The sequence below is a fragment of the Protopterus annectens genome, chromosome 2.part0 (genome assembly GCF_019279795.1).
Source record: "Protopterus annectens isolate FY-2018-M chromosome 2.part0, PAN1.0, whole genome shotgun sequence".
In the NCBI taxonomy this organism is placed as follows: Eukaryota; Metazoa; Chordata; order Ceratodontiformes; family Protopteridae; genus Protopterus; species Protopterus annectens.
The window spans coordinates 1,878,498,871-1,878,514,995 of record NC_056728.1 but is presented as its reverse complement, the minus strand read 5'-3'; positions in this window follow the sequence as shown (position 1 = coordinate 1,878,514,995).

Here is a 16,125-nt window from a genome sequence, read left to right as displayed (position 1 = left end):
AGTTCACATACTAATTTATACAAAATAATAAAAATAATAAATAATAATTAAATATAATGACTATAATGATAAATACTTCCAAAACTAATTTGTATAAATGTAAAAAGAAAATTTGTTTTAAACAAATAAATAGAAAATAGTATTATGTTCATAAATATAAAAATAAATATAACTATAATCACTTTATTGTAAAAAATTTTATATCTATAATGCATTAAAAAATGAATTCATAATTTATTTCTTCTCATTTTTAATATGCTGTTTATACTAATAGTCTCATTCATACCTGGTTTTCTTGAGGCATCTAATTTGATTTGCCAGGTTAACTCTCTAGTCTCTAAATAAGTTTCCCAGTCACCTCCCCTGGGGTCACTGGTAACTTGTTCTAAGACAAAGAATTTTAAATTCATATTATTACAAATGAGAGAATGTTTGAAAAAAGCGTTTGTATTCTTCTTTTTTTCAATTTCATATGTGTGCTCATATATTCGTTTTCTGAGTGACCTTATGGTTTTTCCAATATAAAAACCGTGACAAAAAGTGCATGTGCCTAAATAAATTATACCCATTGTATTGCAGTTATAGTGCCCTTGTGCTCTCATGGTACAATTCCTGGCCGGAATAAAGATTTGTTCAGCATTTAATAAGTACTTGCATTGTTTGCAAGCACCACATTTAAAGGTCCCTTTCTTCCTGTAGGGGGCCACAGTTCCAAGAACATTCTTAGTACTAAAGTGTTGTTCAAGCATACCTTTTAAATTAATATCACGTTTTCTAATGAAGGTTAATGTACTAGGTATATAATCTTTAATGTCCTCCTGTATTGTGAGCGTAGGCCAGAATGCCTGTAAAGTTTTTTCAATAAATGCAGCATCCTGGGTATAAGTATAACTAAAACTTTTGTGTGCATCATACTTGGCTATACTATTCTTGTTGAAGGGTAGCAAACCCTGACTAAGTAAAGGTGGAAACTTGGAGTCTCTTTTTTCTGTAACTTCTTCTCTGATGGTATTAATTAGCTGTATAGGGTAGCCTCTTTCTATAAACATGGTAGTCAAAGTAGTTACTTCCTTTAGAAAAGTTTCCACAGTGCTACAAATCCTCGATGCACGAATAAACTGACTTCTTATAATTCCCCTTTTAGTATGAATGGGGTGAGAGCTCTCAAAGTGTAAAAATGTGTTGGAATATAAAGGTTTCCTATAAACAGTGGACTCAAAATGTTCTCCTTTACTATCTTTTGTAAGCAAAATATCTAAATAGTGGACTGAAACTGTACTCAGTTCATATGTAAATGAAAGAAAATCAGTAGTAGTATTAATGTATGTGAAGAATTCCTTGAAATGTTCTTCAGTTCCATCCCATAATAAGCAAATGTCGTCAAGGTAACGTTTATAAAAAAGAATATGTTGTTTCCATTTAGAAGAGTGGATGTAAGTTACCTCCCACTTGTGTAAGACAACATTGGCATAGGATGAAGCACAAGGGGAGCCCATTGCTACCCCCCTTTTTTGCCTAAAGTATTCTCCATTGTAAAATATATAATTGTTATTAAGAATAATTTCCATGAATTCTGTCAACAGATTAATCTGGTTGTGACTTAGTCCGCTTGAATTTACTAACACTTCAGAAAACCAATTTATTCCTGTGTCATGAGGTATGCTTGGAAAAAGTTCTATTACATCTATAGTAATCATCAATACGTCCTTGTTACAAATATTAGGTGGAATACTTGCCAGGAATTCCCAGGAGTCTTTACATACAAAAGGAAGTTTAGACATTAATGGCTTGACCTTGTGTTCCACAAATTTACCTAAGGGTTCAGTAATGCCATTAGCTCCTGCTATTATTGGCCTGAATTTCAATGGAATAGTTCCTTTATGGACCTTAGGTATCCCAAATAAAATCGGGGTTTTAGGATGTGGAACATTCAAATAATTAAACAATTCTTCGTTGAATACCCCTTGTAATAAGTGGTCTTTCAAGATATATTTAATATTGCTTGAGCAACATTAAGTTCATTAATAGAAGCTTGTTCGTAAGTATTATAGTCCTGCAAAATATCATGCATAGCCATGTCATAGTCCAAGATTGTCATAAGGACCATCCCACCCCCCTTGTCCGGTTTCATGACCCTAATCTTCTGTTGTTTTAACTGGTTCATAACTTCTAATAAATTCTTATTGAAGTTAGGTGAAATGTCCTGCCTGTTTGATATATTAAATCTCAAAGTATTTTCTATTAGTTCTTCAAAAATTTTTAAACTCGGATGTAGGGGTGGGTTGAAAAGACTAGATCTAGTGATGTTATCATTCATAGTAGGCTGTCCTTTGAAAAATAGTGAAAGGTTAAGGTTTCTAATGAACAATTTAAGTTCTATCAACAATTTCGGGATATAAGCTGGTCTAGCTGGAACATAATTCAATCCTTTTGTGAATAACTCAAAATATACTGGGGTTATTTCTAAATCAGTGTAGTTGTAAATACTGAAGTTATTTGATGTAACCACAGTGCAATTAGTGTTATGAGTAGAGTTTAAAAAAATTGTGTTGTCCATAATAACATCTAATTGCGCATCCTCCCCCATGCTTGTTGATATGGGGCATTCATATTCCTCCCCATTGGTCTCCCTGGGGATAGTGAAAACCCTGTAAGGTGTTATTGTTTTCTTTTGTGCTATTCTTTCACTTCTCCTCAAAGGTTCTGAATTTTGCAAGTTTCTGACATTCTGACCTTCATTTCTACTTTCATGTTCAACATCACTAGTTCGTATAACTTGGTTCTGTTTGAACCCCAATGGGTATGCTCTCCTTCTATATTCTAGAAGGTCTCTGTCTAACTTTTTAATTTTTCTATCAATGACCTTCTGACAATGTTGGTCTACCTCAAGAAATACTTCATCGTATTTCTTTTTGTGTCTGAGAAAATTTTATGTTGCACAATATTATCATTAAGAGTAGTAAGTTCATCTAAAAAAACATTGCATTTATGCTGATAATCCTTAACCATCATATCCAACATTTCTAAACCAGTCTGATTAAATAACTCAGTTAACTGTGTATGTAAAGTCGAACCAACAGTAGCATTGTTAGGGAATTTAAAGCATCTAAGGCCTTTCGGCACTCTTTTAACATCAATACATTCCTTTAAATAACTAATTTCAAGTTGACAGTTTTTATATGCATATAATTTGCTGCTAAAGGAATCAAAATCAACATCTAGTTGCTGAACATTGTGCTGGAAAGTACCTTTATTAAACTCCGGTCGGAGTTCAGTCCATTTTTTAAAATTAAACATATTGTCCGGTGCTTCACCATTCGGTGCAGTGTTGTTATAATTTCCTTCTTTTTCATAAACTATGCCTGTTCTTGAAGGGCCGCTTGTGTTAGCGTCGCCGTTCGGCTCCTGCGCTCTACGCGGTCTTTGTTGCTGCAATGATGATTGTTGCTGGTTCCCCGGAGGGAATAAAGAATCCGAAACTTCACGGTTCAACTGCCCTAATAGGGTTTTGTTAATGTTAGTTAGAAGAACAAGTACCTGATTAAACTCCGAACGAATGTCACCATTTAAAAGTTTCAATGATGAGGCTGCATTGCAACTGCATGTTGTAGTTAGGCACAGATGAGTTACTTACATCAGCTACTGCACACACATGGCAGCTGCATGCACACTACAGTTTGTGCATGTGTGTTGGTCCTACATGCCTGTCATGTAGGCATGTTTGTACGCATTGCAATCGGTGGACATGTGTGTTGACATACATAACACATGGACTGTTGTATGATATGATGGGTGTCATGCGTAACTAGTACAGAGGGAATGTGTCCTCGGTCAACATTGCTACTTCATGCACTGTTGGCATTCAGCAGCCATGGACCCCCCTTCAATTTGCGTGTGTATGATTTCTGTAGCCACTTGTCTGTATGGAGGACAGCAAAAGCTATGCTATGTACATATGTGTTGTGTGTAAAGTCCATGCACATATCCACTGCAATTACATGTATGACATATCCAAACATGTGTGTTCATTGTTGTACAGCGACAGTCATCTGTCACAGCTGTGTAAGACCCATGGCCTCTTTTATGTGTAGAGCCGACCTGGTTATGTACAGTGGTATCATTGCAATGCATAACACATGATGGAACCCTGTCGGTACATGTGTAGTCTGCACAGTTGCTGTACACCTATGTACAATCCACTGGTCATGAGTCACACGGTGTTGTGTTGATGTATTGCTGGTCCAACGACATGGTGATGTCTAAGGGCTACATTGTAGACTGCGGTGTGTACCTCTGTGATCTGCACCTGAGACATCTGTGATGGCTCCTGAGTTGTGTACTGATTAATACATGTGAGTGGCCTTCATGTACGTGGGGACAGTAATACCGTACTGTGCCCTTTCGTGTTTAGTATCCATGTGCATGCAAGATGGCCCTTTGCAACTGCTAAGTGTGTGAGCATGCCCAGTATGCCGTTGTGTAGATGGACACACAGTACATTCCAAACTGCGCCCTTACATGTTTAGAATCTGTGTGCATGCAGGACGGCCCATTGCAACTGCTAAGTGTGTGAGCATGCCCAGTACGTCGTTGTGTAGTTGGACACACAGTACATTCCAAACTGTGCCGTTACGTGTTTAGAATCCATGTGCCCTTTGCAACTGCTATGTGTGTGAGCATGCCCAGTATGCCGTTGTGTAGTTGGACACACAGTACATTCCAAACAGATGTGTGATACTAAGCGTGTCGGCATGGCCAGTGACACCTTGTGTCGGTGATGTGCCACTGTGTATGGGCATGGCCATTGACATCCTGTATAGCAATGATGGACATCTAGGCAACAGATGTCCATTTTCAACATCATGATGGATGCCTACATGGAACACACTGGCTGACTGTCTTGCAGGGTGTACTGTCTGTGGTGCGTCCCATATCTATGTAGTGTTGTTGTAGAGCTCCATAGATATTTAGTTGCCCTGATCACACCACTGCCATGTGTTTGTCTACGTCGACCTTGGGGCAGTAATATGCTTTCAGACTGCTCACACTCTATACATTCCCTATCGTTGTCCTTGCCTTTGCGGAAGATGTCACCCACCTAGAAGTATGCCTCTGGGAGTGCTGTGTTCAATAATCTTGGTAGCACATTCTGTAAATGCGTAATGCTGTAGTGTGATAAGGTAGTTAGGTGTATGTTCGACTCCCAGCCCTGCCAAGTGTGTGCCTCTGTGTGTGTGTGTGCTTCCAGCTGCCTGGGGACACAGTAATGCTTTTAGACACCTCACACCACATACATTCCCTATCGGCATCTTTGCCTTTGCAGATGATGTCACACTCCTAGAAGTATGCCTCTGGGAGTGCTGTGTTCAGTAATCTCGGTAGCGCATTCTATAAATGTGTATTACTGTAGTGTGATAAGGTAGTTAGGTGTATGTTCCACTCCCAGTCCTGCCGAGTGTGTGCCTGTGAGTGTGTGTGTGTGTGTGTGTGTGTGTGTGTGTGTGTGTTTCCAGCTGCCTGGGGACACAATAATGCTTTTAGACACCTCACACCACATACATTCCCTATCGGCGTCTTTGCCTTTGCGGATGATGTCACCCACGTAGAAGTATACCTCTGGGAGTGCTGTGTTCAGTAATCTCGGTAGCGCATTCTGTAAATGCGTAATGCTGTAGTGTGATAAGGTAGTTAGGTGTATGTTCGACTCCCAGCCCTGCCAAGTGTGTATGTGTGTGTGTGTGTGTGTGTGTGTGTGTGTGTGTGTGTGTTTCCAGCTGCCTTGGGACACAGTAATGCTTTTAGATGCCTCACATCACATACATTCCCTATCGGCGTCTTTGCCTTTGTGGATGATGTCACCCACCTAGAAGTATGCCTTTGGAAGCGCTGTGTTCAGTAATCTCTGTAGTGCGTTCTGTAAATGCGTACTGCTGTAGTATGATAAGGTAGTTAGGTCTGTGTTCTAATCCCAATCCTGCCACATGTGTGTATGTGTGTGTGAGAGTTTCCCGTTGCATGATAACAGTACATTGCTTTTACACTATTCACTCTCCGTAGCATCCGTACGGCGTCTTTGCCTTTGATGCTGATGCCAGCAAGCTAGACGTATGCCTATGTGAATGTTGTGATCTAGTAATCACAGTAGCGTGGTCTGTACATGCGTAATGCTGTAGTGTGATAAGGTAGTTAGGTCTGTGTTCTGATCCCAACCCTGCCAAGTGTGTGTGTGTGTGTGTTATATCTATTTATATATGTAATGTAGATAGATATTGATATGTATGTGGATATTAGCACTATTGAATGTGCTGCGTTATCTGTACGTGAACACCTTTGATGTATGTAAATCTGCTATGGCTCTGTGATACTGCACATACTGTGTGCTGTAGTGATCCTGGGTTATAGTTGTGTAGTGACCAGTTATTTTGTTGCTGGGTATTACAAGGGACATTGACAACAATGATAGTACAGCACCTTTAAATGGTCATATGCACATCTCAACAACAGTCAGCAGTGGTTATTACTTTAGAGGATGAGTATGGCTCATATAACTATGTATTAACTGACACTACTATGCAAATCAGGTTAACATTACTGACTCCCGTTTATACACAGGTTGTGATACAGATCCCAAGAATGTATGTGTATACATTGACAGGTGCAGGACTGGAATATTGTTGAATGCATGGAGGGGTATCCATGGCCAGTAATGGAGATCTGTACAGCCTGGCAGGTATGGACTGTGACTGTCCTACAACCTTCTATATATGGCTGACGCATGCTGAAACTGTGTACATGCAGACACGAACACATGAAGCAAACAGCTAGGGATAACATACACACACACACATTGCATCAACATTGGGCCATGCAAACACTGTTGTCCCACACACACAAACATACTTACATGTTGATTGGATGGCTCAATGACAGACTCTGGAAATGAAACGCCATACCCTGTGCATATGATGACACATGTGCCACCACCTGTAATGTGTAACATGGATGCAGGAACAGACTAACATGGTGCTGATGCACAGGGTGCTTTATAGCACTGTATTAATGTTAAAATGTGGTTAACACAAAGTGTGATATCCTTCTAGGTACATGTAAGCAGGCATGATGCATTGCAGCTATCACCATCAATGTAGTATAGTTTACAGCACTGTTGATTCTGATGGTTTATTATCCATCCATGTGCCATTTGACTGATGTGTGTAGTATTGGCAGCATGTGTTTCATAGTGTGCAGTAGGTGTGTGATGTGTGTAGTACAGATTTATACATGCTTACAAATGCGTACACTGGCTTACATGACATTACACGGGCTTCAACATTCTTACACTAGCATACTCGTTCAATGCGCGCACACAGGCTGACGCGCGCACACATGCTTACTCGGGCTTACAGGCACGCACGGGCGCGAACACACTGTCAGCAGGTTTGCAAGCAACTTCAGTGATATCCATGGCGTACACCGTCAGTTTCCTGACTGTACCTAGGATGCATCATAACACGTCTCTTCCACAGATGAGTAACTGACAGCAAACATGTGACACATTGCTCCGATAGGATTACAGTGTTTTATACATACACACTCATGATGTCACCTATCTTCTACTCTAATAGTCTCCTTAACCTACTCTTCCACTGTAGTGGCTTGGCCCATATGGCATGACAAATTGTGATTCACTATCCTCAGCCTCAATTGCATCGGATTGCCTACTAATGCTTGGTTACATCTCTGACAGAGCACTTCCACACATAGCAACCAGTACTCAGTAGCCATCTTGTCTTCAGCTTGCCATTCTCCTGCATGGTGAACTAACAGTTAACTAAAATTATAATTTCTATGTGTATTTTGAATATTTTTCTTGTTTTAAAAGCGCAGCATGTTTTCGCGCTGCTGTGCTACGCTTACACCCCGGAGATCGGGGGAGGACAAATAGAGTTTTATTAATTTCCAATGGAAAATATTCTACTGGCGTTATATTTGGCCATTGGCATGCTTCTTCAACTGAATTCATCCTTTATTTGCAGCTGACATTGCTCCGTTTAGCTACTTGCAGAACGTAACTCGGTTAACATCCGAGTACATTTCTGCACATAACTCTACTCTTGCACGGACAGCTTACTGTTTCATGTATCACAGATTTACATCATTTGTATAGCTTTCACCTACAAATGGGGTAATTTGCATATCCTAACATTGTCCGTGCAATGTTCGTTTTAGGGGCTGTCTTACACGCCCCTACAAGATATTGCTGAATAGCTCGGCAGACATCTTGCCTTGCTCTACTCTTCCTCTACTCATACATGCCGGCCAAGGCTCCATGACTCCTGGCCTAAGCTTTGCTGTGGGCTAATATGTCTATTTGTGGAGTATGCATGGCTGTATGTATGTTTTGGCCTACTACGTCTGACATTTCTACATTGCAGCTCCCACTTTCATCATTTGTAATGGTGACAGCCATATAGGTACTATATATACAGCTGTGACATTTGACATGTCATCACATACCTACGGTCAATACTAAACTGACTACTTCAGCGCTTTTCATACCTTCAGATTTTTCTTGTAGTACTATAGTCGATAATACTGTTTCCTATAACATGTATCTGTTTCTGATACAGGATATATCATTTTATTACATCACTACACACAAGAAGAAATCACAGGCCAGATGCCATTACGTTCCTTTTGCAGGACACACCTGCCAAGAGTGTTGTGTTCCTCACAAAAGCCAACAGGTGCTAATCAAAACATATTATGCTATCATCTACCTTATGTGTTCACTGGTATTTGTTCTTTCTGTCAGTGGCAGAACTCACATGCGAGTATGGGAGACTGAACACTGTATCGGGGAAACTGCATAACACCCTGAGGGACACATTTATTTTGTTTCTATTAACCTTCCACATTGACTATCACAGGGCATAAGTATTCATTCACATTTATCGAGGTACATGCTTTTGACTTATACATGTTTTGTCATTTGTCATCACATCTTTCTTCACACCTGTCCACCTGATATCACTAGTTCTGTACATTTATTTAGGACAGGGTTACCTTCATACCTCTCAACTGTACACATTTTGGGTAAATGTCCCGAACCTAGACTTATAATGTTGTTCCTTTTTTTATAATATTGTGCCTTTCTGGTAAATTAGTGGCAGGTCATTAAGGACTGTGAGGTTAGATAATAATGACAGACATTAGTAGTTTATAACTAATTACCCTCAAAACATTCATACTAATGAATTATCCATTATTCTATCAACGCTCTAACTTTGTCAGAGGAATATTTAAAATAGTCCCTATTTGTACTTATTTAAATATGCCTTTGTCCAGATGTCTTATTCTAAGACAGCAACAAACCGGATAAAGTCCACAAACCAACGTAGCAAAAGGATTCCAAGTCAAGAAAAGCCAGCTCACAGATAGGACCTTAACGCAATTTTATTTTGTACAAATGAACAAACAGCTACTCTCACTAGGTAGCTTCTTCAGAGGCTAAAAAGAGCGCGAAATCAGCGCTCTTTAAATACTACGGGTACTTGGAAATAGAAAACTTCCTTCACATGTTTTTTAAGTATACATCAATCACTGCAATCAATATGATTGTAAAACAAGTAATAGCAGGAAAACAATGTAAATATGGCAAGAAGCCTCTTCAATGCAATAAAATACAATAGTTAAAATATACAAGTTCACATGCATAAAGCATAATGAATCACCGATGGATACACATTAAAAAGTTTGCAATCTATTATGACCTTGTACAATTCAGAACAAGGGAAATAGCAGTGTGCTAAACACTATTATAAGTTATGTTCACCATGCATTCAAACTAAATTATAATATAACTTATAATAAACATAACTTATAATAGTGTTTAGCACACTGCTATTTCCCTTGTTCTGAATTGTACAAGGTCATAATAGATTGCAAACTTTTTAATGTGTATCCATCTGTGATTCATTATGCTTTATGCATGTGAACTTGTATATTTTAACTATTGTATTTTATTGCATTGAAGAGGCTTCTTGCCATATTTACATTGTTTTCCTGCTATTACTTGTTTTACAATCATATTGATTGCAGTGATTGATGTATACTTAAAAAACATGTGAAGGAAGTTTTCTATTTCCAAGTACCCGTAGTATTTAAAGAGCGCTGATTTCGCGCTCTTTTTAGCCTCTGAAGAAGCTACCTAGTGAGAGTAGCGAAAACGCTGTTTGTTCATTTGTACAAAATAAAATTGCGTTAAGGTCCTATCTGTGAGCTGGCTTTTCTTGACTTGGAATCCTTTTGCTACGTCAGATGTCTTATTCTGAAAGGTTGAGAGGTATGGTTACCATCTTATTCGTACGCATGTACGTCCATGATAATCGCTTACATGACACTGACATAAGTCCCTACGTCTCCCCCAGTGGTTTACACAATATCCAGTAGATGGGTTCTTCATTTTTGGAAGGTATAGGCATGTGCTATACCCACATAGGAATATTAATCACTCCCATGGGGCGGACCTAATAAATCTGTGCCAACCAACACCTGTGAACCTAGGCCCATTATTGCATACCCATGATTCCCATACCTGACACCCCTCCACAGTAGTCATAAGATATATTTAATGTGAGCGATAATAAAGTATGAAGACACTTCTAAGCACTATCCACTCTCCGCGTACCGGGACATATGTCATACATTCTGTCAACCCATGTGCTATTACCCTTGCACAAGCTACTGTTGCATGTACAGCTATATTGTAGCTGCGGATGTGATTTCCTTTGCTTCAGTCATTATAGGACGGTGCCTGTAGTGGGCCAATTTTTGGAGTCCTGCAAAGGACACCTATATCCATGTTTAAAGAGTAGAGCTTGCAGATTTGGCACACTGGTACTTTCTGGGCAATGGTTTGGAAAGCAGCAGTGTATTTACCTTTCTTGCATGTCTGTATGTCTATCCATAATAGCTATGATGTAACCTATTTATGTACATGTGTTATATCTACAAGGACAAATGCTTATATGTTTGTTATGTATATATCGATTAATGTAATTGTGTGTGTGTATATATATATATATATATATATATATATATATATATATATATGTATATATATATATGCCTGTACATTCTTTATTTCATATATTTATTTAGTGTAAGTCTGTGGAAATATGTCTATACAGAAATATATATATCCATATATAGATATATAAAGAAACATGTAGAAAACAGCATTCATTTGCTATGCTGTGAGCGGATTACACATGCACAGGCGAACTAGCATATCCTTATTGTTGGTTACATATGTTTACTAAACCTTTGTGCTTACGTGGGCTTTCTTAATTGTGACGGTACCAGTACAATATCTGTAATCTGGTTAACGGACATATGCGAAACACACGTTCACCTTTACATATATAAATGTCTTAACAGCACACACGCATTCATTAACTCATATGTGCTGTAGTCGTAGTTGACCCAGGACTGCATTCACATTGGCAAGATGCTGTAACCACTATACTATTGGTGTTCTGACTCATTTATATGCATACCCATAGTACATAGTTACATTAACATGTGCCTCACCGCTTCACTTACAACACAGGCATCCATTCTCCTGCTGGGAAAAATGCAGTACTACATATTACACATTCCCTATTCCCTACTGCTCTGGACTCAAGTTGCATATTTAATCACTCCAAGATTATGCAGAACTCCAAGGCTTATAGTCCTGGCACATACAAATCTTTGATTGTCAGGGTGTTCATGTGGTGATCTAGGTTTAGGCTTGTCCGCCTGGTGAATGGAACTGCCCTGACCCAGTACAAATGTCAGACGAAGGACATGGACAGAATTTGTCCATTTTATAGAGGTTTACCTGTGTTTACAGACACAGGTCTTTTGGCACCTGTCAGCAGCTTTTTATGTTGTCAATACATGATATGGGTGGGGGTGGTTACAATACATAATCCATGGTGAGGGGTGTTCCCATTCACATTTGATTATTTCCTGTATGCATTCATACGAGGATTATTATTTTGGACATGAATTCACTACAGGTATGCAGTAATACAGTAAACAAATGTGAACGTTTGTTACTGTAAATATGTACGGACCTCTGTAATACACTGTTGTTTTCTGGCAAATCAGTAGCTAGTCATTAAAGACTGAAGTCAGAACATAATGACGGACAGTTGAGTTTCAAACTTCATACTCTTCAGGAAATTAAAGCTAATGTACAAACTTATTCTATCAGCTTTCTAAGTTTCTAAGAGCAATCTTTACAAATTGTCCATACTTCTGGGCCTTTGTACCACTTTTATTCACGGCTTTGTCCAGATATCTTGCTCTCAGAGGTTGGCAGGTATACTTTTATTCATGTATGCAGTAGTACAGTAAACAAATGTGAAGGTTTGTTACTGTAAATATGTACAGACCTCTGCAATACACTGTTGTTTTCTGGCAAATTAGTAGCTAGTCATTAAAGACTGAAGTCAGAACGTAATGACAGAGAGTTGAGTTTCAGACTTCATACTCTTCAGGAAATTAATGCCAATGTACAAACTGTTATTCTATCAACTTTCTAAGATTCTAAGAGCAATCTTTACAAATTGTCCATACTTTTGGCCTTTGTCCCACTTTTATTCACGACTTTGTCCAGATATCTTTCTCTCAGAGGTTGACAGGTATACTTTTATTCACATATGCAGTAGTACAGTAAACAAATGTGAAGGTTTGTTACTGTAAATATGTATGGACCTCTGTAATACACTGTTGTTTTCTGGCAAATCAGTAGCTAGTCATTAAAGACTGAAGTCAGAACGTAATGACAGACAGTTGAGTTTCAGACTTCATACTCTTCAGGAAATTAATGCCAATGTACAAACTGTTATTCTATCAACTTTCTAAGTTTCTAAGAGCAATCCTTACAAATTGTCCATACTTTTGGGCCTTTGTCCCACTTTTATTCATGGCTTTGTCCAGATATCTTGCTCTCCGAGGTTGACAGTTATACTTTTATTCACGGCTTTGACCAGATATCTTGCTGTCAGAGGTTGACAGGTATGGTCGGTCGCACCTACACACACATTAAGTGTCCCTCACACAGTAGATCAGGTTTATCCTGTTTATGTCAGTGCCTTCATCACCCTTATACCATTTGCCACTATGCGAATGTGCGCAATATATTTCCGCTTATTCGTATCGGGACACGTGCATCACTGGCAAGTGTTTGATCCTGGGTAGTAGGTTATGCATGACCACTTAAGGCTGGACAGTGTTGTGCACCTCTAATGCACATTCCAACTTCTGTCCAGATATCTACAGGACTGGACTTTGTGTCTTCTGTTCTAATGTTTACACAGGTTATTTATCCCATGAGGGATATCCAAAAATTGTACCGATCCACAACAAGAGGAATACCGAACATCGTTTTGGAGTTACGAAAATGTGCTGAGGTCGTGTGCAATCCTGCAACCACCTAGGGTGACACTACCTACTACATATGCGTAGTGGTCACTATGTGTAGCTGTGGCTGCACCAAATCAGTAGGCCATGTACGGCTGGATTTGGTGGACGTTCAGGTACGGGAGCGGGTTGTGTGATGTGGAGGGGATGCTGGGTAGTCCATTATGCATCCAGGTGTGTTGCATTTGTTATGGCCAGTTTCATCCAGGCGTGTTGCATTTGTTATGGCCAGTTCCATCAGGACCAATCTGTGGGTATGTGCCCGTGACATATCTATACATTTGTATTGCACATTTCAATATTCATCTGTTTGTGGGATTGTGTTCTACAGTATGGCCTGTCTGCTTGTATTTCAGCTGTTTATACATGTGTTTGTGTTTCTTTCAGCTTCATCCGCTGCTCCCTCATATACATCTGGTTCACCTATTCTGCATACGACACAGTATCACCTTGGAGGATTGTACCATTACCCATCCACCCCACACACACAGATTCCTCACACCCCATACATCACTGCTTTGGTTGTTGGACCATGACACGGCCAGAGTAACACATTGTATACCCTACATGTGTCTTGTACCTGTATGGTTGTGTGGACTACCCTGCTATGTTTGCTTTCCACATGCTATACCTCATGCACATAGGTACATGCCCATACTCCACTTTCATTACATGTTTGGTATACCCGGGTACTACCCGTTCGACTGTGACACATCCTGACAAGTTCGGCTTTTACCGCTGACTTCCGGATTTTGGCGGCCTGCTGTACTCATTGGTAGGATGCCACCTTTTCCTATGTCCAGGATGGTATATATTCCGTACACATATCCGACTGTAGTGGACAACACCTCCCCACAGTCGACGGTAGGGTTGCCATCTTTTCAATTGGCCAAAGTGGGACATTTTTGGTACACACATCACATTTTACAGGCCGACACATACCCACGGTCAGTACACAGGATAGAACTTAGACTTTTTGCCTATATAAAAGCTTATTCTTGTAGCAGTTCACTTGCTTATTCTGTTTCTTATAACATTTATGTAATTTAGATACAGAAAACCTGTTTAATGCAACTATTGCATAACGTATAGGGAATAATTTTGTCCTATAATCTCAGGACATTTGCCATTGTTACAGGTTTTTGTCAGGACACAACTGCCCAAAGAGGGACTGTCACTCGAAAAGTGGAACAGGTGGTAATCCTAGTCGACGGTATGGATAATACTGTTCCTTTTAGCCTACGTGTGTCCTTATTGTTGTGGCTGTTTGTATGCTCCTTCTGTTTTGTTTACATGCTTATTCTATTTCCTATCACATTTGGTATGTGAAATATGGACACACCTTTTGTATGTGACTATTACATGCCTTGTGGGATGTAATTCGGACATACGGTTGCTAGATATCTACATTTCTCGTGTATTTTGTTATGGACACATCTGCCCAGCTCTGTACCCTCCCTCCCATTATGGGTCAACTGGTGACCCTCACCATTGGGCTGGATGTACCTACTGGCGGATCGCTAACATATGATGCATTTCACTTCCACTTGGTATGGCTAACTACACTGCATTGGACTACGGCCATACGGTCTTCCATGTCATTTGTTCGCGGGATGGGGACTCGTTATTCCCTACCGTGCATTTGTGTTTGCTTCGTCACTTTGTGTTCGCAGGTACTTTCTTGCACGCTTTGCATATGTTTCAGTATCCAGGGACACTGACGTGGTTACTATCTTGCAACTTGTTATATGCAAGCATTTTAGGTTGCACATCGACAGCTGCCATTTTCCTGCCTCCATGCGGCACTTCGACACACTCTATGCACTCGCACTCCTTTCCTGTGCACGTGGTTGTGTCGGCAGCATGCCTTCATTACTATGCATTTGGCACTACTGCATCATCTCCATGCCGCATGGTCGATGGAAGCCTAACGCCGGCCTTGCGCCGAGCTTCATGAATCCTGGGGAATATCTATTTTGTTTTTTGCAATTTTTATATAATTGTATAGTAACACCACCCCAAACAGTTAAAGTTCTGAATTTTAAAAAGAAAATCACAGATGATATTAGTCAAACAGTTTTTGTAAAATTAATGGCAGGACAGTTAAATAGATAAATAAATAAAAAAATACTGAAATCCATGTAAGCTAATTGCAAATGCATAGTTATGCAAATCACAATCAAATTAAAGGAAAAATGCCAAAAAAATAACTACAGTTTATAGACTATAAAATGTGAGCTCAGACCTTCCTAGACTGAATGAATAGTTACAGGAAATGTTGGAAAAATAAGATAAACAACAAGTCTGATTGCCAGACAAGTAGCTTGATTTTTTCTAAAGCATCATTATTATTAAAACATAATTGTTACAGTGTTTACATGTATTTGGTAATTGTAATAAAATGTCACAATTGTGCATAGATGTCACTGATAATCTGTTTGCAAGTAAATGTTAAAAGAAAAAAAAAACCTCAGTTGCATCAAGTACAGCCAGCAAATGGGCAATAGTATACATACAGTTCAGATCAATTGTACAGGAGGGTGTAAATTCCTTACTAGTGGTAATAAACAGCAAAAGCTTTATAAAAAATGATCAAATCAAATAAAAGTCCATAGTTTGTTATAACCAAAGTGTTGGGCTGACATACAT